Consider the following 17,480-nt stretch of genomic DNA (forward strand, 5'->3'; position numbering starts at 1 on the left):
TTGGAGGAACGTGCGCAAACTTGAAACCGATGTACGAGCTCGATCGTCGGCAAAACCCTCGAGGGACTTTCCGATAGCATTTGTCTTGACAGTTGGTAAGCAAAGGAATTCCTTGTGTTTCGTCGCGGATCGTGTAAAAATCGGTCACGAGATCGTCGTAAACAGGCATCGTCGACACTAGAACCCGAAATAGTTAAGCCGAATTCTCAGACCAGCGTCGGCTTAGACGTTCGCCGTTGCCATTTGACAACGCCTACGCGTCAGCCGCGTCTGGATTAGAATTCACTGACAGATTTAGGGCCGGTTTCGTAATACCGATTAAAGTCAGCGTAAAGCCTTAAAACAAATCGCGCGGGTACATCCTTCGAGAAGGATCTACAACGGAAATCTATTTATTCAAAGCTATCGGAGAAATCGTGTAACAATCGTTCGCTGATTCTATCACCTATCTGATTCTTACCTACGATTCTTCGTAAAATCGGCCGCGTAAAATATCGATTTTTTTCAACATATTACGATATCTCGTTCGCTTTGTTGCAATAAATAAAGTTCGGTTAAATAAATTTCATCGTACCACCAATGAGAAAAATCAGCGATAAATTCGCTCGAACCATTAAATCGACTCTGCTCGCGAGCCTGTCTTTCGGTTGACATTCTTGTCTATTCGTTGGACAAATAGACGTTGACGATCGTTAACGGGACGATTTACGTTCGCGACTATCCGAGACGGGACGTCGCGTCGGTCAAAACGCGACGAAAGCTCGTTAATTGAACGTTTAATTGAACGGTCGGAGGGAGATAACGTTCAAGGGGGAAAGGGGGAAGATGGAGACAACCGGTAGCGAGAAGTCGTTTGAAAGTCACGAGGTTCGAATAATTCAAGCGACTCGAAAACGATGGAGAGGAGTAAGGAAGGATCGACACGCGGGTAAACCGGATCGGGACTGGCGATCGAGTTTCCGATTCCTCGAGCCGCGACTCGATCTTTCCCGTTTACGATCGTGGCCACGCTGCCAGAGGAATCGTCGTGTAAACGCATCACGCGGATCGATCCTAATGATTTCCCTTTAGGAAGCGAAACGCCTGGACGCCGATTCACCGAGACCAGTTTGTCTCGTCGGACAATAACGACGATGCTGGTGGCGGCGATCCGCCGCAATGAATTCTAATTACCGCCGCGGTACTCCTCGATGCTATTTATGACGGCCAACTTTATATCTCGCTTTGCCACGGATGCGACTCCTTCCTTTTTGCGAGAACCGACATAGGTAGAATTGGAAGCTCTTAGGCGAGATTGCTTCGATTTCCGAGTTCGTTGTATCTCGGCTGATATCGTCGCCCGTTGTGTGTTCCTTTATTTATTTAATCCCGATACTCTGAATGTTACGTATCTAGGCTGTTTGATTTTTCTACTTATTATTTTTCTACTCTGTTCCTGCGCAAAATGTTCTTTCTTTATTCCTGATGGCGAATGAGTTAGAGAATAAAGCATACGGAGTAATAGACACGTGTAACATGAAAACTATAAAGATCATCTAAAGTAGAAGGTTGGAACATACGGAACAGTCAACTTAATTCCTCGCAAAGATAAGTCACCGAACAACCTGCCTAATGTAACGTAAGCACACTTATCTCGTGCGACCGACTATGATCTATGATACTAAAAGGGTGATAAACGTGTTTCTCCTTCAGCAGCATCTTAAATCAGACTCGTGTTCCATCGATCAAACGGAAGGTAAATCCCACCCCAAATGGTTAACAGGGTCCCCAACACTTTAACCCACGGCTTATTCTTGGCGAGGCGGATGAAGCTATACCATGGCAGTCGTAGCCGCAATTAAAAATAACTATCGCAGGGAACTATGTCGCATCTCCGATGCAACGACTCGTTAATGTTGACGAACCGTGGTCGTGATAATTCCTTAGGTAGGATCAAGCCAGCTCTTCTTCGAGTCTCCAGGAATCCTTGGTATAGGTAGCTATTCACGGGTGTCCTCGAAGTCGCGGTAACATAGAACGATTGCTTAAAACAGGATTACGAGGCGAACGCACCACGGTGACGAGTCGAGTAGTTGGATAATCCGTCCATTCACCGAAAATCATTCTACGCGAGAACGCGTGAATGGAAAGCTGGATCGAGCTTCGGCCTAATCCTCCGATGTCCGTTCATGTTGACGTAAGTGTCACGTGGCGTAAAGGTCTCATCTCTTTTCCCTCTTCTCTTTTCTCCTAGACGTTGGTCTATCGATCCTCTCGCTCGTTCCCCTTTCTTCTTGTACTCGTACACGGATTCGTTGGTAGCTCGAGGTGTTTCTTTTTTTATCCTTGTCTTCGGCCAGTCACAGCTTTGTCTCTGTTTCTCTTGTTCTGACGTTCGTTCTCTTTGCGTAGACTTGGCTCTCCCTTGTCCATCTCTTCGCGGCTTGCCTCGCACCAGGAGGCAAACCAATTACATTATTTATAACTTTGAACTAATTTGATTATACGACGGCGCCACGCGTCGCCCGCCCCATCAACCATGCCGTCGTTTCTTTCGGTTTAAAACGTTTATCGAGATCCGTGGCGATACGACTTCGTTTTCTTGCTATTATTCGCGATCACCTTCCTTTCTCTCCATCTTCCTGGGTTCTATTTGGTTTTAGTCGATGCTCAGGTATCGTTCGTCCTGCCTAGGATCAGACATTCTTTGGTTAGCTGCAGGTTAGAGGCGATTCGTCGCAGAGGATATAATTGGAATTCGCTTTTACGATTTAATCCATTTCTGTTAGAAGGGTTCCGAAATCGTTGCCCACATCGTATAGTGCGATTAAGTTTTTCGAAGACAGCCTCGTTTCGAACTTTGAAATGGTTTTGCGAATTATTTATTCTCGAGCTAACTAATCCTCTGATGGAAACGCAAAACCTGCGGACACGAAACGCTTGTAATCGGAAGACCCGGATAGACAAAAATAATAATCCGACGAGCAGTCGGCGGGCTGCGATTATTAGAAACGACTAGGAACGTCAGAATCCCGTCAAGCACAAAAATAAAAACGGTGGTCCCATCGCGTAAGAAGCACGAAAGAGGAGGAAAGGAGGAAAAAAAGAAGAAATTATCCGAGTTGGCCATTTGTCCTCGCGATGACGTCAGTGAATCCGTGACTAGATCAAGGCGTCGAGGAGAATCGTAATTGTCCGCTGGACCTTCTTTCGTTTTGACCAGATCACGCGTCATACCCAGAGCCGGTTCGTTCTAGCGTAGGGGGCAATCGCTTGGCAATGAAATCCAAAGCGGTTACATCATTCATCGTGTTGTCTTTAAGCGATATTTGTATCCGAAATTCAGTGGAACGTCCTCTTCGTTTTCGTTTTCGATAAACAACTATTGTTCAACTGATTGGTTCGATACAACCTAGTGGGAGTTACATACACCACGTACATCGTTTCGATGAATACACAGATTCATTAGCCAGTTAGCTGTTGCGATCTTTTTGAAAACTTTGAAAAGTGTGTACCTAAAATGTGTCGTAAGAAGCAAAAGACGACGAATATACTCGTGAAACACGGAATATATGTGGCTGTTATAATACAGAATTAATTTGCAACGAAATGACTGTTTTATTTCTTAATTTTATTACCGGTAGGCTCGTCATAGTGCAAAATATTGTCATTTCTTCGTGATGAGTATGCTCGTTAAAAACAGCCAACGGGTTAACGGAGAAAGAACGAAAACCGAGTAGAAAAATCGTGTTTTGTGTTTTTGCTGTCTACCTTGAGCCTGCCACGATCCTCGAATTTTGCTCTAGTTTCAGCAAACTATTTTTATGAGAACTGTATGACGTTATTGAGAGGCAAATCACGCGCGTCAACTATCATCCTTTCGTTTCCCTCAAACTTGGAAAATTCTTCGACGACAGAAAAACACATCTGGGTCACAAATGACGAAAGGGCGCAGGCTCGAGATAATGCGATTAAAATTTCTTATGAAAAGAATCGATTAACAGAGCACGTACGGAGAAAGAATGGAAAAAAAAGCGTGGAATCGATTGGAATTCGTTGGAAGCGTACCGTTACGGTGGATTCCCACGAAACAACGAGCGGGAACTCGTAGCTGGATGGGTTGGTTGTGCGCAAATGAAAGTTGGTCCCGGGGAAGCGTGTCGATCCATACATAATTCTGTCCCGTCTTTCTTGTTCGACGGGAGTCCCTTTTCACCCCGTGGTTTCGGCGCACGCTGTAAACATATAAATCCGCCGCGTATAAATGCATCTCCGGGTTTTACGATCGTCGGCTGTAAATTTCCGCCGGCGTTGAAACGGCCATATAAACACGTACTGGCTCGCGGCGTTGTTCCGCGCCGGCATCGGGGGTGGCTGCTACTTCCGTGGAATCTCGTTTCGCGGATACTGATCAAACTGACATCGTAATACGTCCGTTTCATTTCCTACATGGGGATATCGGAAGAGAAATCAAATACGTAGATAGTATAAAAATTATTTATAAAATACCGACGTTTGTGCGAGCGTCGGCAGTCGATCCTTCGCAGCCACATTCCCAAATGTTTATTCGATTAACCTGAGTATTAGCGAGTAGAGACAGTTTCCTTTACTCGGTATCACTTCCATCGCTATTCACGCATTTCGTTTTTTCGAGGTCGTGCTCGCGACTGCGGCAAGGTCTGCACTATTTCGGTTGCCTCAAGGCAAATGAAACATTCTTAGAGAGAATAGACTTGGTGCAAGCTCCGTGGAACAACCAGAATAAAGGAAAGGTTATTTTTTTTTTCGGTAGAACTTTCAGCGGAAGACGAAAACCAGTTTCGTGTGGATCAAAGCACCCGGGGATTGCGAACGCGTCTTATACGTGTAAAATTAGCTTATATACGATCAATTTTCTTAAACTTAACTAAAATCACTTAAACTCATGTCGATCATTGATAAACGTTTTATATTCCATCTGTTTTGCAAATACGAATTATTATCGGAAATTTTGTTCGAGTATTTTGCGAATATACGGCACGACGATACGCTGTTTGTAAATAATGAAAAGAGTCGTTTTCTCGATGACGACATTAGCGGAAATATGGTCGCGTAACTGACGAGAATTCTTGCATTAATCGAACAGTAAACGAGGTCGCGTTACGTTCGATGGGTAACGCGTGGGTGGCAATGTATGAAATCTCGCGTGTGTGCCCACGTTACGCCGCATTATACGATACAAATGTATCGTAACAGACAAACGAGCAATTCGCAGCCAAACGGTCTATGGCGATACAGGTGGATCACCAACCGTTTGCGAATCTTTCGTTTCAATACTGTGCCTAATAATCCGCCTTATCAATCAGACGCGTCGCGAATATCCGCGTACGTTAATGAAACCATTGCTCGCGATCGAGATATTAACGCGAGCCGAAGATCGCTCGTGAAACGATCGTAAAGTGACGTAAGGATTTCGACTCGATACCGCGTGTCTACAATTTCGCAATATGGAAATGGTACGACCAGTCATGTAACGCGATTCCGCGTGAATAGTTACGCTAATCAGAGAAACTTCCGTTAGAGCTACGTTATATATAACAATATACATAATATAATACACGTTGATACTTTAATCTTTATATCTTCGAGATTCTTTGGCGGTTTCACAAAACGAATCTTCGCGAAAATTTCTTTGGGTATACATCGATTTGTCGACCTCGACGTTATTAGCGTACGAAAATGAATCACACTTTGCTCGTGTTTCTTACTCGCCGTTGGTTAAAAGTGTACAACGCGAACAATTACCTGGTACACGCAAGGCGCTTGAAATACGTTCGCAAGATCGCGAAACCCGCTTCATAATGGGGTCGGCTATTCAAGGTGTACCGGGGAGAAAGCGAAAAGCTGGCGACTAACATTTTTCTTTCACGCAAATTCTCTACGACCCTAACGACCGGTGTAATTGGATTTCATAAAGTTGCTTGAAGCATCGTTGGTGGGTACACGAGATGTGGACACGTGATAACGATAAAGTCGTGTCGCGTTTTAGAGCAGCGATTATTTCTGGATGACGCGATCGTCAGCTTCAATTTCGTAGACATTTTCTCAACAGCTGAAAACGGATCCTACGAAACGGGCAGACCAATCGGGCAAAAATTAATTTGTACAATTTAACGAGCTTTTAATCGCGGCGAAATTTTTTTCGTGTCGCTTTCTTAACCAGGCGAATGAAATTTAGTTGAAGTTGTTAAGTGAGCCGTCACGCGACTGCAAACGCGTACATTCGTATTACCCGTTTGATTTATCTGGTCGCGTATTAAGTGTATCGCGTTTAATCTCTCCTGGATCGTATTAAAAAGCTGCACGCTGCGCGGAGACTTTCTTGAATTTACAATTACGAAACGACCCGTCGTAAATTTGTCCTCTTATATCTCTCGCGAATGAGCCATGGAAAACGGGCAGTTTTGCATAATTACGTCGCGCGCGCCGTCGCTAAAACACAAACGCGGTTTCGATAGGTGTGGGCACGTAGGAGAAAGCGAACAGTTTAGCGCTGTCAAAGTATCGAATGTCGACGATCGTTTAAATAGTAATTTCAATTATTCTCGCTCTTCGTACGTGATTTTCCATTCTTAGATCGGTTACGTTCGATATTAAATATAACTATTCGGCGTGCCATTTACTCGGAATCATAACGAAATGGTTGTCCTGCATCCCCGACCGAATGTAAGATATTTTAAACCAGAATGAAGCTTTGAAAAAGACAAACAATATTTCCGCGCTTCGAGCGGTCGCAATCACAGGGATTTTTTTCACCGCCAAAGCGCCGCTTCAAATATAATTCACGCGATAATGCGAAAGGAAGTAACACAGGCGCAATTTGTCCTCGTCGCGGTGGCGGCGTCGAGCACGTCGCGAAGGGATCAACGTCGTAAATCAGGACTTTATTTTCGAGGGAGAGGGAAAAAAAGAGGCAAATGATATGTACGCGAGTTACCAAGCACAGATTATATTCGCAAGAAACAGATGTTCGGCCCGAGTGCCTTAATTAAGAGGTAATTACTTATTCCGTGGCCAGAGAGAGCTCGAATGACTTTCTTTAATGCGCCCAGCAATTAATGTGCCGGGGCCGATGCGCATCGCGTAACCGGAAGCGCACCCTGGTAATCGCGTTTCTTCGCGATGCAACCTCGCGTGTGTTCACGCGAGAAACAGCTTAGGAGATCCGCGGTTACGTGGGAATTAATTACCGCGCAACCGATTCTGAACGATCGAAATTTTGGACGGTCAAAAATTCAACACTACCACAGCGTATTCATTCGGCAAATACAAATCATACGCTTTGCTTGTCGAGTACTGCGCATTCGTATTCCTTTTCACGGTTGCCGCCATTATGGTTTGCACCATCTTCTACCCATTTTTCTTCCGGCTTGACAGATTTTGCCCGCGACATTCCGACGTTCGGTAACGAAAACTCCGGAGGCGCCTTGTCGCCATCGTACTTTTATTTCTGACTTGCACGTTGCCGTGCGGTTCGCAATTAATCATTACGAAATCTTCGGCCAAAACAGTCTGTTTATTTAATTACTCGAAAAAGTGGGTGCCGAACCGATACGAGCTGCGTGCTTTCCATCGTTTCATCTTTTTTTCGATACGATTCGTTGTTCCTTTCCTATTGTATATCTTCAACTACTTGAATATTCTATTTACAAATACAAGGGATGTGGCGTGAGCACATCGAAGGCGGAGTTGTATACGACATAATACCCCTTGTTATTAATTCAAAGACCGATTATCCTCGTATTTTGTGCTATGATTCACCATGCGCCACACCGTGGATTAGCCAACCGCACCGAGGTGCTAATTTAGCGGTGGAATTGTCGCGCGCACCGTAATAAGGTGTCCCTGCGTGGACTATTGTGCTCGAGCCTCCGTGTCTCGAATCGACGCGAAGAATTTGTTTCCGTTTTCTCAGTATTAACGCACGCGCGAGAAAGAGACGCGGTACAATAGCTGGAAGAGATTAGGAACGACAACGTTCGTGAATTAATGCGCGTCCCAGGTTGATGGGGAGTAACGGGGTTGAACGGCGCGACCTTACCGGTAATTGAACGTCGCAGGTTGCCACTTAACGGTGACTCATCGCACGCTCGCGCGAATTATCTCGCGCAATCTGCTCTCGATGAGACACGCGGTACCGACGATAAATCGTCGCGAAGAAATTGCGGCCCTGGTGGAAATATAGCGTTTCATGGGGTTTAGCCATCGATTAGGTTGGCGCGCGGCCGGTAGCCGTGCAACTTTCGCGAGCCGCTGCTGCGCTATCGCGTAAATTATTTAAATGATACACGCGGATCGAGGAGCTCCGGTTAATGGGTAACATCGTCACGATTTCCCTGTGTTTCGGAGTCGAATAAGGATTATAAATAACCGTGGCGTTCTCTCGAGTACCGGTATCGCGAGTCGTTCGTGACGGGGATGCGGAGTACAAGTTGGGCATACAGGATGAACTGGGAGAGTCGAGCGTTCGATAGCTGGCAGCTTTTTGCATCGATTAATTTGAACATAATTGCTACTGGTATTGCAAACTTTTTTACATCGACAGACTTCGATGTTATCGATAGTCCATGCAACCATGTTAATGTTGTGTCCCGTGTTTAATTACACGGCATAATATACTTATTATTTATTAGGTGTCTCCGACTTTCAGACACTCGGATTTTCCATACATGCGTTCGCAAATTGCAAACAGTATATTTTTTAGCAATCGCCAAACGTAAAGATAAGAAGGAGACGAAGGAGAAATTATTTTTACGTTTTCGTTATCTACATCGATACTCCTTTTTACGCAAATTGTTCGAAGAAATTGCAATTTCGATAACACGTTTCAACCGAGAACGGGTTCCATTTACCATCTTTATAATTTGTTATCGAATGGACGATGCGAAAAGATCAGATGCGCATGATCTACTATGCCAGGATTACGTTCACGCGCGTTACGTAATTCGTCACCAACGGTAGCGGCCTCTAAGCTGTCTCGCATTATCGCGCTGCCGTAAAAATATTAAATACGATCCGTAGTTAACAGCCGCTAGTATTTCGCTCGGTTATTTGCAACCGGGTTATAAACGTTGCACAACGGGATGCCTAAATTTACGATGGTACGAGCTTTTCCAAATCTTTGGTTTCGCCCTGCCGTAACTCGTATTTTGTACGCGATCTGTCCTCCCTTTGTTTCGTAGCTGTCGGTTTCTCAACCGACGACCAGCGGAGAGGATCGTTTATTCTCGAGCGAGATCGCCGTCGCGAAAATCGATGACGACACGGTCGTGAACCGCGAAAAAACGCGGTGCGAATTGGAGACGCATCGGTGACGTTCGCGTTTGTTGTGCACGCGGGGAAGGTGAACGTGTATTTCTGAAGCGGCTGACTCAGCTGCCACCCACGCTTGTTTCGCGTACGCTCGTCACCAGCACTAACACGCCGAGACGACGACCAAGTTGCGCTCGTGAGCGCGAGAATTCGCGCACGCGGCTCACCTTGCGCATCTATACGCCACGAATACGCGTGCGATCCTCTGCACGTGACCTTTTTTCTTTTTTCGAAGGCTGGTTGCGCAACCGGCTCGCGAGCATTATGCCAATATTCGCCGTTCGCGCGGAAAGAAAGTGTTTTACGATCGTGGCCCGAAAGTTGCTCGACATCCTCGCGGACTGCCCGCACGGCTTATCGTAACGAGCCTTCGAGCCGCTCGTCGGCGTGTAGACGGCGCACAATTTTTTCGGGCTCTTCACCTTGATTATGTTGTTCACTTTGTTACCGCGGTAAAAACTCGAGACGATACCGTCCTTCGGTTTTGGTTCGACGAGGCTTGTCCGTGCGGCACATTGTTGCTTTGGACATTGATCATGCCGAGAAATTACAGCATGTCAGCCGTAATTTGTAACGCGGAGCCTGTCTTAAAATAGGTGGAACGCTGTGGGAGGTACGTCCTCGATCGAGGATGTTCGTTAAATTATCGTGACTCGATTGTTTTCTTTGATGTTTCACTCGAAAATAGTTTGATTCGGTACGAAGACACAATGGACCACCTATAACGCGTATCGGTAATATCGCGGTGAAAGGATTACGGACAGAGTTCGTAGGATTCGACCAACACCTTTGTACAACGCCTCAAATAAATTTAATAGAATTTTCAACTTTCTTTCGCGAATGCGGTTCTTATTTCTTTGTGCACGCTGGCTACTTTTTTGTATCCACTGTATAAACTGCACGGGAAAAACTACCGGCTATAAAAGACGCAGAAATTTATCTCTTATGGTCGTAATTCGTGTAAAAACGTAGATTGCATAATAATACACTGTATTCGTTATTCGTAAACAAATGTATTACGCATGACATAGTCTGATATTTTGTATAACGTGCGTGTCAACGTGTTTGTAGCTTAGCTCTATTCCCGACCGCATAATTCCTGAAACGCGCTCGCTCGAGAAGCCCGATCATCGATTGAAAACTAGTTGCGAACGTTCGGTGTCATAACCGGCGACAGGCCGCTATAAATAAACGTTTACGATACATCGATCAACTGGCCAACAGGCGTTAAACGAACTGCACAGCGCGATACCAATTAAAGACGAAAATAAGCGGCGGTGGCGAGCACGGGAGACTCGTTCCTTCGGGAATGTGTTAAAACGTTGCATTTGCATGATACATTTTAATGATCCTGCGTTTTCGTCACTGTACCGTATCTGACGTTTCTCAGGACATTTCGAAATAATTCTGTCCTTCGGTATTAATATTCTGGTTATCAGCACATTGAGCTGTCCTGTGTGTCGCAATATTTTGGATGCAAATATTACACATTATACATCGAAGAAGTATCACCGCGCGCTTCGATATTAGCGCGTTTATATGCGCGAAGATTAATCCAGTTAAACATTAAAGCTAAACCTGCTATCAGCTTGACAGGTTTCAGATTTTTCGTTATCGCAATTACATGCAAATGCATTTGCCAAAATTAATCTTGACAAACTGAATCATTTATGCATAATATGCTCAAATATACAGCCCAGATCGATAAAGATAAATCAATTTGTTAGCTTCGTTTTAGTCCTGGCAAACGTAAATACGATATAATTTTATCTTCAATAAAAATGAAACAACACGCGAAGAACAGGCGATGGCTATGTAAGATTGGCAAACGAACCACGAGTTAATTCGTCTTTTCTGTTTAACAGATTCAACTTCTCCATATCCAGAAACGTATACGCCAATTTTTAAACAAATATCTTAGCTGCTCTCGTATCGTTACACCGTTAACCAACACTTTGCGGGGACGTCTCAGCGATAATTTCGGGTCTCCGTGGACGTTATCAAACGACGGTTCCTCGACGCGACATCGTTATTATTTCGGTTTTCGATCGCGGCGTTCTCGGCGGGTTCGTCGAACTCCCTGTCGTTTCGCATTTGCGCGGCAGCCGGGTCGTACGGTGCGCTAACTCGACGCACTTAGCGCCGCTAGATTCCCCAGTCAGATATTAAAAACAGCTGGATCCCGGGAGCACGGTCGCGCGCATCGTACGTGTCGTTTACAAGCGACGAATTTATCGCCCCTGCCGCGACTTTAAGTACCACCCCAAGTGGCTTACAGCGAGTCGAACGCCTCGTTGCTTTCGATACGTCGGCCGTCTCGACCCGCGGCACACTCGTTGAAAAATTTCGCCAGATAAGCGTGGAGAAAGGAATGGAACCCGCTGGATCCTGCTACTGGTGTCGCCCGGAAGCTACGTTCGCCGAATATTTATCGCCACTGTTACCCAGTCTCGCGTTATCTCGCAGTTTCTCGCTTATTGTTTCTTAAATTCCGTATAATTGAAATTTATTACGCATTCGCGTGTAATTTGTTTGTGCACGTCCTTACTCGATTTTAGGTTAATTGGTCCACGGCAGGAGAAAGCCATCCGACTTTGCGACATTGTAACGTGTCTACATCACGAGTTTCAATGACGCGCTCAAGGAAAATATCGTCCGGTCAGTTCGGGAAATTGTTCGATGTCGCTAAGCGAAAAGTTCGCAACTTGGCATTAATTCTGTCATAGGAGCAGCGGCGAGATAGAGCGCGTTCTTTCATCCATGTTGTTTATATCGTATCAGTGTAGAAGTCGATGCAGGTAGATAGCCCGTGGCGGCCAGTAAATTTGAAGTGAAAGAAGTTTTTGTGTTGGAGATCGAGGACAATGCGGTAGCCGACACGCGCGAATGCGATTCAATTCGTTAATTATCCGAAACAGTTTAAAGCACGGTCCAAGAAAACACGGCGGCGGATATCTGGGTCGATCCAGAAATAACCTGAATGCATCCACCCGCTCCTGGTTCTTCCTCTGTCTCACTCTCAAATCTCACGCAAACACACACTCACGCCCTCTTCGTCTTCTTCATCTTCTGGGATTCGTCGACTCTCAATGAAACATCCTCATCCACTGGTAGGCAGATCGTTCGTTCGTCTCTTTCTCTGCACGGCACCTCTTTCGTGGATCGGTCCACGCGATCTTCTTCTTCGATCGCCGCTCTCCTCCTCGCTCTTTGCTCTCCTTGCCACGACTGTTCAGCCTCGGTCGATTAATTTGCGAGCGGGTTCGCCACGATAGCTTTTAAATTCGCGCGATCGCGACATAAACGTTGCTTCTGGTAATGCACAAGCTGGCTCGACCATTTGTAATGACGCAATTCGCGATTATCTTTTACGAGGGAACCGATTATTTACGAATCGATGGCCGGTTACGTGAATTATGCTGCGCGATCACGCGAAGATTACTTAATTTCTCGATGCTTCGACGAGAATGCCACGCAGACTCGACGCTTCATCCAGTTTTTGATTGCAGCCTCGGCTGAAAAAAGCTACGATAGAATACTTAAAAGATGAAAGATATTTTGAAAGTTTTAAACGACGACAGATAGGCTGAATTAATTGTTGCTTCTTCTTAAATAAAACCATCCTTTTGTTTTTCTTGCTAAAACTAGATACGACGCTATGTTTACTTAATTTTTGAACCATGAACCGGCCTGACCTAAAACATTTATTTTTACCCAAGTTCCACGAAATTAAATGGATCGTATAACACGTTAAACGTCAAATGAAATACGATAAAAGCGATATCGTGAAAAATAATTACCTATAATAATCGCGGAATAAATTATCGGGTCGTAGTTTCACGCGACCAAGTTTCTTTTCGATGCCAGCTACATCGTTTAAGCAGAGACGGTTATTACGAAAGACAGACGGTTGCTCTGGTGGACAAAGTGGTGCCATATTTTAGGAAGGATTCATGACTAACCACGGTGTGTCAACAGCGCGACTTTTGCCCGCCGGTATACAAGGAGCTTGCACTTTTGTAATGGCTCGACATTTGTTCGCGCACTGCCGCTTAATTGACCAATTTTTAATGTCGTGCGTCGCGGTATTTGAGCGACGAATCTTTCGGATTTGTAGCGGGATCGCAAAGTACGAGTACATTAGCGGTTAATACGCTGGAAACGAACATTGAACGGCGTGTTTGCTTCTTGAACGTGCGCGACATCGCGTCCCACGATGCGTCATCCCCTCGAAGGTCGGAATGAAAAATGGAACGAAGTTACGATGTGGTCGGTGTTGCAATAAGGAAATCGTTATACTTGTACCGTTTGAAAATGAACGAGATACTTTGTACCACATGTATGTCGAACACGAGATATCATCGATTCGAAACTGTCATTTTTTAGTCGATCGTTTTTTCGTCTTGGAGCAACGTTGAATTGCAGCCAAATTTTACTCGTTAAGTATTGACTAATAACTGCGCTTAATAATATAATAGAATTTCGTTTATGCGAACTCAAATTATATATCGTACATTATTTGCCTCTCCGCCTCTTTCACTCGATATGTAAAATGAAAAATACAGCGATAACTTACTTCATTTTGGCTCTTTGAACTTCGAGTTTCACTCTCAATCCTCTTCTCGATCAAAATCCGCTCTTATACATCTTACACGCGCTACCGGTAATCTAAAATAAATAGTCACTCGATCCTCGATCTTTCGTGTCACACGAATTTCTACTCTCGTACTATCGTCGGAATTAATGAGAACAGTTACAGAGGATAGCGACTTTTTATCATCGAAACTATTCTTTTCTCTAACACGCGTTCGGATAAATGGATCTTCACTGTATACAGATTCGACTCATCCGTTCTTCTTGCCACTGGCATCGCCTGCGGGCCGAAAGTTCCGCCCCAGACAGTTACGTCCGCTCCATTGCACACGTACGGCCCCCTTTTTTTATTATTACCGGTTTCATTTTTAATTCGCTTGGCGGGCACAGTTGGCCGCCCGCGGACGGATCGTTTTGCCGTAATTAGTTTGTGGCCTGCGTGCCTCTAAATCGGGCGACGATCGTAAATTCGCGGCGACACTGTGTCCCGCGAACGATCCGCCGCGGAAAATTGGAGCGTATCGCGCGACCGGCTGCCGCTGTACCGGGTGGTCGCGGAAACCAACCCTTTGCCAGTTGTCCTTTTGCTCGTGATCGCCGCGCGAATTTTATTCTGGGAAGACTAATTCCGTGGTCGTCTCGATCATACCGATTCGGTTCCCGGTTCTTTCGCTGCCTCTTTTTGTTTCGCTTCAAATTGTCCGGATTTCTGTCTTGTCTCTCCCGTCGAGACGATGCGTTCTATTAATACGGAGATTTTTATTTATCGTCCATGCTCTCGCTGTTTTGTAGCGTTTCGTCTTGTTTGCATCGAGAATGGTACACATACGACTTTTTCCCGAAGAGACTGAAAAATTCTGTAAGAATTTAAAGAATCTAAAGAATTTTAAGAATCTAAAGAATCAATTTCGCTGTATAATTATTCGACGAATTAAACGTCTAAAAGTTCTTACGACGGAAATAAAAATACTTCTCGATGAAGTTCAAGAGTGAAATTTTATTTCGATCGTCGATAACTCAGTTTGTCTACGGAGGATTAAAGAATTGATAAAGCGTTCTGCGTCGGATGATGCTCGCAGAACCGAGGCTATCTTTCCTCGCTTATCACGTTTAAAATCGACGTGTAGTAATTGTACGCCGGCCTTCCTGACAGGGTTGCTTCCGAGAAATTAATCTCGGCATTATTACCAGGGTAACTTCTCCGTGTCGCTTTATTTTCGACGTACCAGCCGACCCGCTCGTTACAAGCAAATCCTGCGGTGGCTGTTAACACCTCCCAGCCTCGAGCGTAATCGCCGATCTAACCGTTGCGGAACTCGTGTTATCGTCCTCGAGAGAACCCCCGTTAAACCCTTCGTTCTGACTGATTTACGCGATCGTGATGCTCGTTCGACGAGAGTGGACCGATTCAATTAGCGGCCATCTCGTTGAGAGCCACTTCGAACCTCGAATTTCCTCGTGTGATTGCCTGTAAGCTTGTTCAATTAAAAAACGCTGATTTATCGCGTCGTGCCGCTGACTTTTATGAAGAGTTTAGGAGATTTAGAAGTTTAAATCTTAGAGTTAAACAACGGAGAGGAGACTGTATCGGGTGTTACGAGTTTTAGTGGATATTAACGAAGAATTAGAAGTTTTCACGAGTTAATGAATTCGTGCGTAGCACTCTGTAAATAACATAAAATCCACCCACGTTTCTTTTTATATGTATCTCTCAATCGCAAGTTGATAGTATTTAACCTTAAGAAAATAATGCAACGTCAAATCGAAGTTTATCAGCAGTAAATACGGCTGAAAGTACGTACAAAGGGAGCAGATTTGTTTGTATTTCTAGATACGTTTCACCGTGCACGCCTGCGCGCCATCTTACCCGAGGCGTGATATTCATTTTCTTCGATACGTTTGACGCTTATGGTCGTCCAATCGACAGCTATTGAGATGTTATCAATGGACGAATAAGCGTTTCACGCCGATTGACTGACGTCCCTCCTAATTACCTAGAAGATGCCCGTCGCTTTGCCAAATGGAATTATTTTCTAGTTGTCAATAGGACATTGCGATACTGCGTTGCTTTTTTTCACACGCTCCTTTCTCACGCTCTTTTCTGGCGCTTGCAAAATCTCCATATTACAACTTATTTCTGGACATCTTCATACGCATCGTTCGTAATAGGAATTTTAACGTTACTAGAAATTTTCTTTCCGTTTTCGATATTCTATACTCGTTTGATGTTCTTGCAAGTACTTTCGCTAAACATGGAAGGAACGCCTGCAGTTTGCAGAATCTCTCGTAGCGATCATCCAGATATCATCTCGACTCTTTCCTCGCCTCTGTACGATATTACGGCGAAAGCTGAGAGACGTTTTCTCGCGAGCGCGAGCGCTGTCATGGCAAAAACGAGGAAAAACTGTTAACGAGACAGCGTCAAGATCGTGCCGGAATCTCGCCGCCAGTGGCGACGCTACAAATGCGATAATTTATTAGGTAAGAGCCGCTCTCTTTCGAATAACCGCGGCATGGCAGCGCGGAAGGGATGAGATGAAGTCGTTAGAAAAACATCCCCCGAAACGGCTGTCTCTTTGATTCACCGTTTCCTGCGCTCTCCGCGACCGATTTCGTTGTATTTTCGTCCGCTTCCACAGTTTCGTCCGCCCTACCTTCGTAGCGCTTTCCCTCTCGAGCAGCGCAATATCCACCGGGCTGTCTTACTTTCTTATGGCTCTCCCTCGTTTCTGTTTCTTTTTCATAGCCCGACTTGCAGCGCACTCCGAGCCTCGTCCACGCGCCCAAGAAAAACATTTCGGTTGTCGCGGCGCGCAAAGGCGGGCGTACAGTCGAACGCGCGTGCGCTCACGCGGCACGGGCGTGTATTTCACTGTCCTTCTTCATGTCCGATGTACCTCCCAGGAGTAGCTCGCGGACCATTCGTAATCCCTACGAAAGATGGCTATAGTTGTTTGGTTTAACATTTTTCCTCGAACAGGAGGATGAGGATGAAACATTTTAAAGTTATAAATTACATCTTCAGATTGTAGTTGATTGGACTAAACAGTTTAACTTTTGTCTGATAACGTGTTCGGTATATTAGAAAGAAAATCCAATTGAATAGAAATAATAAAATAAATAGCAAAGTGTTAAAATTATAATCGACGAACAATTAGGCTACAGTCTCGTTCGTACGAATGTCGAGACGCGATTGTTGGAATTCGATATACTCCTGTGCTTAATCTCTCTCAAAGCAGGTATAGCTTAGACTCTTGTTCTATCTTTCTCCACGTAGGTATAGTCAGGAACGATCCTAACGATTATAAGCTGAATTTACGCGTTGTCAAACATGTCCGGATACAATAATTCTACGAACCATCGTAATAGCATGCGCGTTAAAAATTACACGGTCCGGACCATATCCAACAAACGAGCACGATAGCTCGGAGAAGTTGCAAATTCACTGTCCATTCTAGATCACGCACGCCTATTTGCGTCGACGACGGCTGCGTGCACGCCCAGGTGCGTACCCGCCCTAAGGTGCACGTGCATTTCTACTCGTAGATTTATGCAGC

The 17,480-nt window shown here is 45.1% G+C and overlaps 1 protein-coding gene across 1 annotated transcript in view; it reads left to right on the top strand.

Annotated features, from left to right (window-relative positions):
* The window catches only part of LOC100649623 (myocardin-related transcription factor B), a 237,475-nt gene continuing 219,995 nt past the window's right edge, over positions 1 to 17,480 (top strand). The window contains exon 1 of the mRNA XM_012310438.3: positions 1 to 95. The gene's annotated coding sequence lies outside the window, so the exon portion shown is untranslated. The remainder of the gene's footprint in view (positions 96 to 17,480) is intronic.

Source organism: Bombus terrestris, chromosome 7 (genome assembly GCF_910591885.1).
Source record: "Bombus terrestris chromosome 7, iyBomTerr1.2, whole genome shotgun sequence".
Lineage (NCBI taxonomy): Eukaryota > Metazoa > Arthropoda > Insecta > Hymenoptera > Apidae > Bombus > Bombus terrestris.